We start from the raw sequence: 14694 nt of genomic DNA, 5'->3' as shown, positions 1-14694 counted from the left end.
AAAAACAAAAAAGAGTAGTAACAAGAGGAAGGATCTAGAGACCAAAGAGGAGCACAAATACTGCAATGAGATTTAAACCTTAGAACGCCTGGTGCCTGAAAACTGCTGGCTTAGTGCTTATATGCTTCATTTTTAATATAATAGAGGAAAATATGTACCTGTCACAGAGCCTTGAGGTAAAATCACTTGTACAGTTTTTTTTATTTATTTTTCTTATTTTACATATCGATCTCAGATCCATCTCCCTCCCTCCCTCCCTCTTTCCCACTCTTCCATCCCCCCAGACCACCTCCCACGTGTAGTTTTTAATACTTTTTTTTTCCTGTTTGAGGGATAAGGATATGCTGGTTGACTTTGAACTTAATCTGTACCAATACTAATTTTTTTTTAACTTTTAAAATTTTTTATGTAATGTATATGGTTGTTTGTTTATTTTTAATGGTTTTTTGAGATAGGGTTTCTTTATGTAACTTTGTAGACCAGGCTGGCCTGGAACTCACAGAGATCCACCTGCATCTGCCTCCCTAGTGCTGGGATTAAAGGCGTGTGCCACTACCACCTGGCATGTATATGGGTGTTTGCACGCTGTGAGTATGCCTGGCACCTGCAGCGGACAGAAAAGGATATCAGATCTACTGGAACTAGAGTTACATATTGTAACAGTTACAGTTGTGAGTTGCCATGTGGGTGCTGGGAATAGGTCCTCTGCAAGAGCAGTTAGTGCTCTTAACTGCTGAGCCATCTCTCCATCTCCCTCATCTCTCTTGCTTCTACCACCTAGTGCTGTGATTGCAGATGTACAATATCAACCTTAATTTACACTAGACTAGGGACTGACCCCAAGGCTTGTGCACACTAGGTAAGCATTCTATCAACTAAGCTACATCCCCATACCTTCTAATTTCTAATTTTTTCAAAGATTATTTTATGTGTATGAATGTTTTAACTGTATTTATATATGTGCATCACATGTGTACTTGGTGCCTGCAGAGGCCAGAAGATGACATCAGGTCCCTGGGACTGGAGTTGTAGATAACTGTGAGCTGGCATATGATTGCTTAAAATCAACCTGGGACCTTTGCAAAAACAACCAGGGTCCTTACACTTAACCACTAAGCCATCTCTCTAGTCTCCTTCTTCCCCAAATCCCCTTTACAACAAACATTTTAACTTATAAAGTTAAAGTGGTACTTACAAACCAATCAAAGTCCAAAATAAGAATATTTTTTGCCCCAGAGGTTACCTCTTAAAAAACAAAAAAAGTTAGCTGGGTGTGGTGGATCTCTGTGAGTTTGAGGCCAGTTTGATTTACCTAGTGAGTTCCAGGCCAGCCAGAACCATATAGTGAGAATCAGTCTCAAAAACAAAAGCCAGGCATAAGCAGTGGGAAATACCCACTCATGAGAGAAAATACAAACAGGAGCAACTGATCTCTACAGCCAGCGTGCTCCGTGGCTCTGTACCCTATCACTCATGTGGTAGGTTGGCCTGTTGAATATTAGTTATCCTGCTGTATTTCTCATGGCCCTTGACACTTGAGCACACACTGTGTAAACCTGTATCTCTGTTTCTCATAGGTGAATAACCAAGGAATTTGTATGTTTAACCTGTCAAATTTTTTCCCATATAGTGGTACCTCTTTACCTTCCCACCAGCAGAGCTCAAAGGCTTTGAATCCTCACCAATATTTGATAATGTACTGGTGGGCTCAAAATGGTATCTCATTATTAGTAGTTTCCTGAGTAGTAATGGTTGCCATCTTTTCATGTCATTATTTACACATCAAAAGTCCCTGCTGAAGTGTCTTTTCATATCGTTTACCTGTTTTAATTGGACTGCCTTTCAATTAGTAAGAAATGGCAGTTATTTAACATGTACTTCTTTATTCACTTAGAGTGTGTGTGTTAAGCACATTAGCATGATTAGTATGCACATGTGTCACGAATCACATGCTATAGCATGTGTGGAGGTCAGAAAACAATAGTTCTCTTCTTTCACTATGTGGGTTCCATAGATCAAACTGAGGTTGTCAGCCTTGGCTGTAAATCCCTTTACCCACTGAGCCATCCTATTGGCTCAGCAGTTACATATGTAATTTTTGATTATTTTATACACACACACACACCTGCTATGGCATGCATGGAGGTCTGAAGACAACTTGTGGGAGTCAGTTCTCTTCTTTCACTATCTGGGTCCTGAGAACTAAACTCAGCTTTGTGAAGCTTGGTGGCGAGCGCTTTAGCTGCTGAGACATCTCACTGGTACCTTATATTAATTTCTGTTGAGTGTGGTGTATATACATGTTTAGAAGTCTGTGTAAGCCAGAAGTCAACATGCTCTTCTTTAGTCCCTCCCCACTGTACTCTGGTGTTTTCTGTTGTGTATGCACAGTGTGTGTATAGGTTCACTCACCCATGGCACACATCCAGAAATGGATGACAGGTGTCTCCTCTATCACTCTCCACCATTTTTGTTTTTGAGACAGTGTTGCTCAGTGTAGTTCTGGCTGTCCTGGAACTAGCTATGTAGACCAGTTGGCCTCAAATTTACAGAGCTCCTCCTGCCACTGCTTCCCAGGTGCTGGTATTAAAGGTGTGCCACCATGCCAGGCCCTCCATTGCATTTCTTGACAGGCACTTTCACTGACCCAGACCTTATCACTTTTGCTGGATGGCCATCATGCCTGGGATCTGTTTGCCCCTGTACCCACCCAGGTGTCACATTACCTGGTATTAAAGGTGTGCCACCATGCCAGGCCCTCCATTGCATTTCTTGACAGGCACTTTCACTGACCCAGACCTTATCACTTTTGCTGGATGGCCATCATGCCTGGGATCTGTTTGCCCCTGTACCCACCCAGGTGTCACATTACCTGGTTTTTTACATGGGTGCTGGGAATCTGAACTCAGGTTCTCATGTTTGCACAGGCACTTAAACTATTTAACCAGTCCCCACCCACTGTATTTTTTGAGACAGGTTCTTTTCATTGAACCTGGAGCTCACCAGTCAATGAGCTAATCAACAAGCTCAAGAATCCACCTGTCTCCCTTTCTCACATTTATGAGGATGCTGTGGATATAGGCTCAAATCCTTACGCTTGCTCTGCAGGCACTTTGACCTGAGCTACCAAACCCAGTTCCTTTTTGTTTTCTGAATTAGTTCTCATTATGAAGTTCAGGCTATACAGACCAAGTTGGTCTTCAACTCCCGCCTCTGTCTCCCAAGTGGTGGAATTATAAGCACGTGCTTATTTACCACACCTACCATTGTGTGTTTGTGGTCTTATGTATTTCAGGCTGGCCTCAAACTCTGTATGTGGCACATGATGACTTTCAAACTGATTTTCTTTTGAGATAGATTCTCATCACTACGTAACTACACAAGAATTAACAGTCTTGGAGGTCACTGAGGATTGACCACTCTGTTGTGGAATAACTGTTTACCCTGTGAAGATGTGTCTTTGCCAAGGAGGATTCTGATTGGTTTAATAATGAGCTGAATGGCCTACAACTAAGCAGGAAGAGGTTAGGTGGAACTTCCAGGGACAGAGAGGACTGTGGGACGAAGAAAGGCAGAGTTGACAGGCAGATGCAAAGGAAAAAAGGTGTGCAGGAGGAGAGGTAACAGCCACAAACCATGTGGCAGGATGTAGATGAATAGAAATAGGTTAATTTAAGCTATAACAACTAGTTATAAACAAGTATAAGCTATCGGCCAAACTTTTCAAAATTAAGTCACTGTATCTTTACTTTTGAGCTGGTGACCCAAAGAAAAGTCCAACTACACCCTTCCCTCATGGTTGATTAGGCACCACCTCCCATTTACCTGGTAACACTAGAAAGTATCTTGACTGTCCCTCCTCAGGCATCCAGTTCAAAAGGCTAAAATACATCTGGCCCTGGGTAGTAACATAACATACTGACATATGCCAAAGATTAAAATGTCACAAACTATTGTATTCTCCCTTAAAAGGTAATCAAGGCCAGGTGTAGTGGCTCACACTTTTAATTCTAGTACTTGGGAGGCAGAGGCAAGAAGATTTCTGTGAGTTCAAGACCAATTTGGTCTACACAGTGAGATACTGTCTCAATAAATAAATACATAAAAAGGTAATTTAGCTGGCAGTTGAAGAACTGAGAATAAGCATACTCAGTCCTAAGTAGGACATCTGTTTCAACCCTCCCCTACCCAAGGCTCAGGTAAGATTGTAGAAGAGAGGACAGAAAGAATTTAAAAGCTGAAGGATGAAGAATAATGTTGGAAAATGCTGACTTCTGGACATGACATAACTATTATGGCTACTTGTATAAGATCAAGTCAGCAATGATATCAGTTAACATTCCAACAGACAGCATTAACTGAATTCAATGAACCTACAAAAATAAAAAAGAAGTCCAGGAGTGGTAGTATAGGCCTTTAATCCCATTCTGGAGGTAGGGGTCGATGGATTTCTGAGTTTGAGAATAGCCTAATCTACTCATGGGTGACTGGTACCTGCAGAGGGCCAAAGGCTGCCAGATCCCCTGGAACTGGAGTTACAGAAAATTGTAGGCACCATGTAGGAACTCAACCTTGGTCTTCTCCAAGAGCAACAAGTGCTCTTAGTTGCTGAGCCATCTCTCCAGCACATAGTTTCTTTTCGATTTGTTTTTAATTATGTAATTACATGCATGTATATTTATACACTTAAACATAGGTGCCAACGGGGGCCTGCATCCTCTGAAGCTGAAGTTACAGGTGGTTGTGAGCACCTGGATATGAGTGCTGGAACTAGAACTCACATTTCCTTGCTGAATACTTGCTCTTAACCACTAAACCATTTCTCTCATCATCATTATTACTTTGGGTTTTCAAGACAGGGTTTTTCTGTATAGCCCTGGCTGTTTTGGGGCTTGGAAATCAGAGATTTGCCTGCCTTTGTCTCCTGACTGTGGGAATTAAAGGTATGTACCAAGTGATGGCACTGTTCTTTAAATGAGTCATTTTATAGATCTAAATTAACATGGAGAATAGATGCAAGCTAGTTTAGAGGTTCTGTGACAGATGTTGCCAGTGAAAAAGAGAACTCACCCAGGATGAGCTCAAGCTCATCAAAATATGTGCTTGCATTGCATTGAGGAAGACTACTGAAGCCAGGATATGTAAGCCAAGAAACTACCTGCATAATCCAGGCCTTTAGTTCCTTCTACAAGCTTTGTGGTTAGTAAAAAATAAAAAGGTACTCAAATTGTTGTGTGGCTCTTAATTATCAAGTACACACTCCATCAACCTGGATCAACCTGGGAAAGCCAGCCATGGATTTCTTCAGGATTTATGATAGAGAAAAACCAGGGGCTGAAAATGAAGAGCAAGGGCCTAAAATGTGAGAGGCCCTAGAGTTAACTCCCCCACCCACACCCCCGGGGCCCCACACACAGCACAGCCAAGGGGGCACAAAACAGAAATGAAGAAGAAGAAGAAGAAGAAGAAAAAAAAAAAAAAAAAAAAAGACCTCCTTTCTGCCTTCTATGTACAACAAGATTATGGGCCACTAGAAGCAGGATGATCACAAGTTTGAGGATGGCAGGGGCTACATGGCCGGACCCTGTCTCAAATCAACAAAAACAAAATACCGGGCCAAGTTTGATATCTTTAATAGACCTACTGAATCGAGAATTCACTGAGAATAAAGGCCAAAGGCCGTAATGCGGTAGGAAACGTATCGCACTGATATAATAAACAGTAAGCACAGCAAAGTCCTCAAGAAGACCACATCCCGTGGCAGGACCTCGACCGTTTCCTGACACCAACAGACCAACGGAAGACCCACATCTCCCACGTCCCGCTCCGCTCCAGCGCACCCCGTGCAGCCTGCGGTCCATTCCCCACGCTCGGCCTCCCCCGCCCCTCTATCTGTCCATTCGAGCAATCACCACGCTCCGCTCCCGGCTCCTCCCGTACCGCCGCATCGCTGACAAAAAGGCAGCGAGACAGGGTGGGCACTGTTCCGCTGGGTCTTGGGCGAGTCCTGGAGTCTGAGCTACCCGGAGCCCCGCGGCCTTTATCGCGTTGTTGCAGCAGCCACCTCGGTCAGAGCAGGGCCCTCACTCACCATACACCAGGCAGGCGGGTTCCTCTTTCGTACCGACCGCCCAGCGAATGCCCCGCGAGCGCACCCTGGGACTTGTAGTCTTTGGTCGACCCCCGCCAAGGCGTCGACGGGTGTCGCTTTGCACAAAAAAACTACAACTCCTAGCGGCCCCCTCACCCAAGTGTGTTCGTCCGGGACTCCTTCCTGGAAGCTGGGTTGTGCTCGGAGCAGTGATTGGGAAACAATGTCTGAGACTTGTACTGAGGGGGACGGGAGGGGAAGGTGGGGGACTGGAGAGACGACACGACACGACTCATTCCCCAATGTCCCTAGCGGCGGACAATCGGTGCCTGGTGTCTGGGCAGGTTGGGTAGGAGTTGTGATTTTTGAGTGCCTTGCCAATTCGCCTTGGAGGATCTGAAAAGATCTTAGATCTTCCACTCAAAGCCACGGTAGCTTTTGAAATATTTAACTATCCCTAAGTTGTGACTGAGATGGGGCAAATGTACTTCAAACTCACTTAAAACATATGATGTGATTGGCTAGCCCCATTTCAAAAGTAAACACGTACAGAGTTCAAATTAAGCTTTTTTTTTTCTTTTTGTAAAAATCTGGGGATTCTAATTTATCTTGGTGCCTGCTTGGAGATTTGGACTCCTGTCTCTCTCAAGTGGGAGCCACACCAATTCTGAGCTAAAAAGCATGGGGCGTCTGAGGTCATCGCAGGGAACGCTTAGGAATCTGTCTCTGGTACCTGGTCTCCTGGTCTCTTTGAATTTATAGGACTGGGCAGCTGGATTTCTTAACGGAAACTATCCTAAAACTCCTTGTTCGCACCACCTTGACACAAGGAGAAGGAAATGTTTTTTGCAGTGCATCAAGTTACGTTTTCTCTCTGAAGTGGGGTTGGACCACAAGGCAGCACCTGGAGACAGCACAAGGGTCTGTTTTGAATGAAGGTTAGAGAGCGTCTGGTTTTGTTCTGTGCCTGCATCGGGACTGGTTATTCACCCTGCTCAGGAGCGGTCTCCAGTACAGTGTCGCTGCCACGCCCTAGCTCTCCACCAGGCTTCCCTCGCTTCCTAGGTACTGACGTAATCTCAGTTTCTCTGATCTGGTAGAGCCGGTCAAACAACTCAGCATTCTTTGTGTCATCTCTATTTACTCTTCCCCGGAACTCTGCTCTAAGACTCAGCGGCTCTAAGAATTCAGAGTTAGAATTGCTGGCCTTGGCCAGAAGCAGTGACCACTGTGGCACAGGGTGATGGGACTGTGGTACAGTGGGCTGTATTCTTCCCAGATGAGTGACATCAGGGCAGGCACAAGTTCTGCTTGTGTTGTTTTAGATTCTTCCTCTGGGCTACCCCAGGATCTCTAGTATTTCTCACAGATATTTTTAAAAAACAGATGTCCTTGAAAGGGTTGTGTGTGTGTATGTGTGTGTGTGTGCTCACCAGAGACTTGACATCTGTTGAGAGCTGGCTATGCCAGTGAGTATGAGGGGATGAGACATAGGTCACTAGTGCCCCTCCTCCCACAACCCCCCCCCCCCACGAAACCCTTCACTCTGGGATGATTTGATTGGTCAGCCCTTCCAAAGAGCGCACTCATAAAGTTGAAGGTTTTTCTAAAATCTGGGCTTTCTACATTATCCTGGTGTCTGCTCAGAGATTTGGATTTGCAGTTGCTCATTTTCCCATGACCTCTGTCTGTTGGCCACCCAGCATGAGTCCTATGATTGATTATAGGTGCTGTCTCAGTATTTTTGTTCAAGGTTTAAATATCAAAAATTTTTCTATGAAAATAGAGCTTTGGCCTTAGAAAAGGACATCATTCACTTGAGTTTCAAATCCCTGTGTGTCTCTAGGACTTCTCTGGCAGCTGGTGATGTCTTTTATCTCCATGAATTATCTTAGAGGTAGTTCTGAGTACTTTTATCCATCTAGTTAATCATCCAACATACATGGGACCTGGGTGTGGGGAAGACTGTAGAAGAGGCAAGAGCTATGTAAAAGAATTATAAAGGTGGCAGGGTGGTGGTGGACGTGCACACCTTTAATCCCCCAGCACTCCAGAGGCAGAGGCAGGCAGATCTCCGTGAGTTTGAGACCAGCCTGGTCTACAAATTGAGTTCCAGGACAAGCTCCAAAGCCACAGAGAAACCCTGTCTCAGAAGGAAAACAGAAAGAAAAAAAAGAAAGAAAAGAGGTATAAAGGGTTAAGGATTTTGAGGCTTGTGGCTCTGCACTTTGATGGGGGGGCATTCTTCTGTATTTATGTTTCTTTTATTGGTTGATGAATAAAACACTGGCCAATGAGGCAAGAAGATAGGGGGGAGTAGGAGACAAAGAGAAATTCTGGGAAGTATAGGCAGACCGGGAAGAGAGGACATATTATGTAGTCTCCTGTAATCCAAGACCATGTAGAAATATATAGATTAATAGAAATGGGTTAATAATTAAGACAGAGCTAGCCAATAAGAAGCCCAAACCACTGGCCAACAGTTTTATAATTAATATAAGTCTTGTGTGTTTATTTGGAGCTTTCAAGGGCAGCGAGACCCAGCTGAGACTAAGAACCTCTATGCATAGATCCTTCTGCCTTTGTCTCCAAGTGCTAGGATTAAAGGTATGTGCCACCACATTCAGTGTGGACCTGCACTTTTTCTTTTTTTAAGATTTAGTTATTTATTATGTATACAGTGTTCTGTCTCCATGCCAGAAGAGGGCATAAGAGCTATTACAGAAGGTAGTGAGTCACCATGTAGTTGCTGGGAATAGAACTCAGGACCTCTGGAAGAACAGCCAGTGCTCTTAACCCTGAGCCATCTCTCCAGCCCTAGATCCACTTTTAAGCTCAGTAGCTACTTTCATTTTCAGGAGTGCTTTTCTTAACAAACGACCTCTATTTCTAACCATGTATACCCGGTTCAGTTCTCTGTCCTTGTTTTTACAAGTGCCTCAACACTTAACTGGGGACTCCGGGATTCAGAACTGTGCCTACAATACTGCCATTCCTACAATACAATAGATTGTATATTTACATGATTCTTGTTGTCACAGGGTGATGATTTTGTCTTATGTGTGTAATGTTTTGAATTTTGAGTGCTGGTATGTCAAGAATATACCACAAACCCATGATTTGGATGTGTTTGTGGGTTTTGTTTGTTTTTTATTTCAGTACACCCTGGGGACAAAACCAGGATGCTTAGGAGACTGGTAAAGACCAGGAAAATCTCTTAAAAAAAAAAAAAAAAAAAAAAAAAACAGATAACTTTGGAGTCCTTACTTAGGGACTCTGATCTGTCCCTTACCTCATGTTTCAAAGTAGAATTTTCATCAGATGGAGAATTCCTTCTATCCTTTTTTGAATAGAGTTTTCTTTGTTGTGTGTTTGTTTATGTAAACATACAAGTGAGCACAAATAGTATGCCAAAAAACATGCAAATATCAGAAGAAAACTTATAGAAGTCAACTCTCTCTTTCTACCATATGGGTGTAATGATATTTATGGTTTATTAAAGCTTGCCTGAGAATTCAGAAAGCAAAAGCCTCAAGCTATAGAGGTCAGGCAGGGTGATACACACCTTTAATCCCAGCAGCCAGAAGGCAGGAGGTGGTGATACACACCGTTAATCCTAGGACTCAAGATTAAAAGGTAGACTGGTTTCAAGGCCACACAGACTACACTAAATTGATTCAGGCCTAAAGAAACAGCTCTCACAAAGGTAATCTTAGCATTTGGGATCACATGCCTTTAATACCAGCACTAGGGAGGAGGAGACAGGAGATATGGCTGGGCAGAGGAAGGAATATGAGGAAGAGACAGGATCTGAGAGCCTTTTGCCTCTGAGGATTCGTGGAGACAGGATTGCCATTTCAGTTGGGTAGAGGTAAGATCTACTGGCTTGGTTGCTTTGCTTCTCTGATCTTCATCTTGAAACTTGAACCCCAATATCAGTCTCTGGGTCTTTTATTTTCCATGCTACAAGCAACACATATTCACAGCATACAGAAAGACATGTGCATCATCTCCTCTTTTCTGTCTAAATAAAAAGGAAGGTTTTAAGTGTAACAGTAAAATTATATATAACAAAACAGTTATCAAGCAAGGATTATAGTTACAATATGTAGTCTATTTGTATTTGTCAAATTAAGCAAAGTACTCTATCATCTATCTTATTTTTGTGAGTCTAAAGTTTTATATCTAATTTTTTAAATCATAACTAGGGAAAACTGTTAACTATCTGTTTCAAACTCCATCAAAGACCCCAGAAGGATAATAGACATCTGGCTCCTTGGACAGTTATCCAGTTCTTCTATAATGCTGGGGTATCCATCTTCAGCCTACAGCTTTTTTTTAAAAGCAGGAAATTTGAAGATCTGTTTTGTCTTGTACTGAAAAGATTCGTCAGTTGCCTTTTTTCTGTGTCCTGCAGAATGTCTGACAGTTTCCTCTATGAAGCAGGAACCCTGAAGGACCATCCCATCCCTTGGCAAGTTCAGCAGTTACTTTCCTGTGGGTCCTGTTTGTCCAGTTTATACAGCATAAGGTCAAGCAGTATAGGCAACAGCAGATTCTTGCCCAAATGGCTAGTCTTGTCCATCATCCTCTTTGAAGTAATTGGTGCTACCAGGAGTAGATGTGTCTCATCGTCATGAAAAGCCTAAGTTAACAACCATTTTAAATGTCATATTCTATAGGTCTTTGAAAGGTTTGAAGAATATCAGTCTTAAATATGATTATCATAACTGACTATTAATTTGTATTTCTTAACTATGCATTACATTTTTAATGAATTGTATAAACACAACACCTTAAATAAGAGCAGAAATATACATATAACAAAATTGACATTAAATGTATGTCAATAACCCAAAATGCATACCAATGTATTCATTTCTATTTCATATCTCCTTTTTTTTTTTTTTTTTAGAAAGAGATTGACTGTGATCATCAACTAAATCAACAACAAATATTTGTAAACAATCATTTTGGGAATTTGGGTGTAGTTTTTTTATACTACTTTCTGTTGGTCGGGAGTGTTGGTAATCACATCTTTGATCCATCTCAGTCAGTAGGTTTTTGTTTTGTTTTATTTTGTTTTTAAGATGTATTCATTTATTATGAATATAGTATTCTGTCTGTATGTATCTTTCCAAGACAAAGAGGGCACCAGATCTCATTACAGATGATTGTGAGCCATCATATGGTTGCTGGGAATTGAACTCAGAACCTCTGGAAGACCAACTAGTGTTCTTAACCACTGAGCTATCTCTCCAGCCGTCAGCCAGCAGTTTTGAAGCTGTCATGAATGTTGAACCATCTGGGCCATTGCTTTGGACCACATTAGCCTGGAAGGAATCCATTGTTTTTTATTCTCTATGGAAACAAAAGTAGAACCTCTTTTTTCAAAGAAACATGTCTTTAGACTTAAATCTTGAAGTCAAGATACCTTTAAAATATACATGTTGGTTTAGCTTAGCAGCCTGTGCAATCAAATGTCTCTCTGTATTTAGTTCATGAACCATCAGAAAATTTAAAGAAAGCATAATATACATAATCCAGACTCTTTATGTATTTTTTACTTTTACATGGCCAATTATAATTTTTTATATTATTTTATTTGTCTTTTAAGGACCTTAGTTTATTATTGTTGAATTATTTTTACCTATGGCTCTGTCTATCCTCTATTTTTTTTCTCTCAAGGCTATGTACATTTATTAAACATACTGTGTCTTTTTGTCTGAATCTGTTTTTATTGTGTATCTGTAATCATTGTTTGACCAGAAGAGTTTTTAAAAATGGTAAGTGGGCTTAGTTAGGACTAGAGTGGCTGGCATGCTGGGAGTCCTGCTTACCAGCAATTCCAGCAGCCAGCCCACAATTTTTCTTTTTCTTTTTTTTTTTCTTTTCTTTTCTTTTCTCTCTCTCTCTCTCTCTCTCTCTCTCTCTCTCTCTCTCTCTCTCTCTCTCTCTCTCTCTCTTTTTGGCATGAGTAAAATTTAAACCTGCCAAGTAACTTGTAGCACACTGCCCATAAACCCCATTCAAATACTCTGTAGTAGAACCTCCCAAAAGAACCCTGCTACCACCAGCACAAACCAGAAGGTGATCTCTTAAAGGAGCATGCCTCTGCTTGCCTCTAGCAAACAGAGCCCATCCAAGAAAATGCTATTACCAAGAAATGTGTTTGACTCTGTTGTTTTGTGTTTAGAATCTCTTTTTAAGCTTTTGTCAGGCTTCATGTGGAAATACTTGCCCCATGTTGGGTGCCAGATGTAGCTGGATGCTTTTCCATGTTCTGCTCAGTCTCCCAGGACCAGTTCCTTTCCTGTTCTTGGGCCCCCACAGTCAATTATGAAATAACACTCTGAGGCTTAATATCAATAAAGACAATAGTTTGGCCAATGGCTCAGGCAAATACTGACTAGCTCTCACAATTAAATTAACCCATTTCTATTAATCTGTGTATTGCCACAAGGCTGTGACTTACCAGTGATGCTCCATGATGTTACTCCTTCGGCACCTAAGATGCATCTCCCCGAAACTGCCTGCCTTCTCTTATCTTTGTTTGAAATTCCTCCCTAGTTATAGTTTGTCTATTGGCCAAAACAGCTTTATTCATCAACCAATAAAGGCAATGCATGTTTGCAGCATAGAAGGACATCCCATATAAGTGAAGTAAAGACCATCCCCTGAGATGGAAATATTTAGGGTAGAGAGCAGGATGAAAAGAGCTGAGAGGAGCCATAGGCACTGAGTAAGTCTTGTCCCAGGTTACTTTGGGATCTGACATTCCAATCTTGTCATTGATGATGAGCAATGTAATCACTCCTATAATTTCTTCTCAGTTCAAATTGGGGCATCACTGTTGGGGGTAGCAGGAAGGCTGGAATATTGGTCAAAACTGTGAATGTGCCCAGGTTCTTCTGAACCACCTGAAGTACATGCTATTTTGGAGCAACCTGGGATGCAGAGGCTCAGGGTAGTTGGAAATTCTGTGAGGAGCACTTAGGGATGGCACTTTGGAGGCAGTTTTAGAGCAGTTTGCAATCTGGAGTTCATTTGAAATTTTCCTCTCCAGATATAGACTAGGGACAGAAGGTAAAGTTAAGGAGCTTAGGGGAAAATCTTTATCTTGGGTGTACACTTGAATCTTCCAGGCCCATGATCCTGGTAGTTGAAGAAGAGGGTGAGTCTCACGACCAGGGACTCACACCCTCGAGGATAGTTAGTAGGGTGGAAGGCTTAGACTGTTGATTGACAGGAGACCTTTTGACCTATGTCAGGTGTATCCAACTTGAGACTCTCTGAAGCTCAATTTTTAATTTAAGCTCTGAAACTTAATTTTTAAGTTTATAAAAAGAGGCAAGAACTAGAGAGATAGCTCGTCTGTTAAAGACTAGGTTCACAACCAAAAATATAAAAAGAGACAAAAGTCTCTGTCGTTTCTAGAGTTTACATATTATCCTTCTGTGGTTTTTGAAGACAGATGGTTATGGTTATAGTTTTCCTTAGTTAGGATTAAAGATAAGTTACATATAGAACTTTAGACTTACAAAGATAGGATACATGATGGAATATTTTCTTTAAATCTTGCTAAATGTTAATGGACTAATATTTTTAACTATGGTTCTTACTTGATAATTTTTATATATTTTGCTATGTTAAGGTTAAAACCCTTTTTATTTTAGACAGAAAAGAGGAGATGATGGGAGATGTCATTCTATAAATACGTTTCTCATATTGGTTAATGAATAAAGTACTGTTGGCCAATAGGAAAGAAAGATAGGTGGGACTAGGAGAGAAAAAGGATTAGGGAAGAGGGTAGGAGGAGTTTCAACATTTGGACCAACAGGATAGAACTCTGGATCCTCTGTCTGGTAGGATAAGACCACGTGGAAATACTTAGATTGATAGAAATGGGTTAATATTTAAGACAGAGCTAGCCAATAAGAAATGCTAGTAACAGACCAACAGTATTATATCTAATACAGTGTCTTACAGTGTCTCTGTGTGTTATTTGGGGCAGTGGGACTAGGCCTACGGGTAGGGAGTGGGGGACAACTCCTAATGTTTTTGCACAGATTTTTAAACTATCAGCCTTTTTTTTTTTTTTTAACCAGTTGTTTGTTTTTGTTTTTGTTTTTCAAGAAAGAGTTGCTCTGTGTAATAGCTCTGGTTGTCCTGGAACTCACTTTGTAGCCCAGGCTAGCCACGAACCCACAGAGATCCATCTGCCTTTGCTTCCAGAATGCTGGGAATGCCCAGGTTTTTGTTACAAGTTTTAAACTAACTTTTTGCTACAGATTTTACAGATTCTTTAACCACGTCCAATGAATTTACAAATCTTGAGGGAAAGAGTTTACACAATAGTCTTAAAAGATTTCTAGATAGCTGAGCACAGAGAAATGTTGAGACAAAAGATTTTGAAGAGTGGAAAGTAGAAAAAGCTTAACGATAAGAGTTTTGGGAGTGTAGAGCAGAGAAAGTTTAGATATAAAAGATTTTGGGGGTCACTTGTTTGTGCAGTGACAGAAGTTTTTACCATATAAAAGAATTTGAAAATCAAGTATCCAATCTTTGACCATTGCTTGATCTGTACTAAGGCCAAATCATTT

The sequence above is a fragment of the Phodopus roborovskii genome, unplaced genomic scaffold, assembly GCF_943737965.1.
Source record: "Phodopus roborovskii unplaced genomic scaffold, PHOROB, whole genome shotgun sequence".
Taxonomy (NCBI): Eukaryota; Metazoa; Chordata; class Mammalia; order Rodentia; family Cricetidae; genus Phodopus; species Phodopus roborovskii.
Note: the sequence above shows the minus strand (reverse complement) of the source record.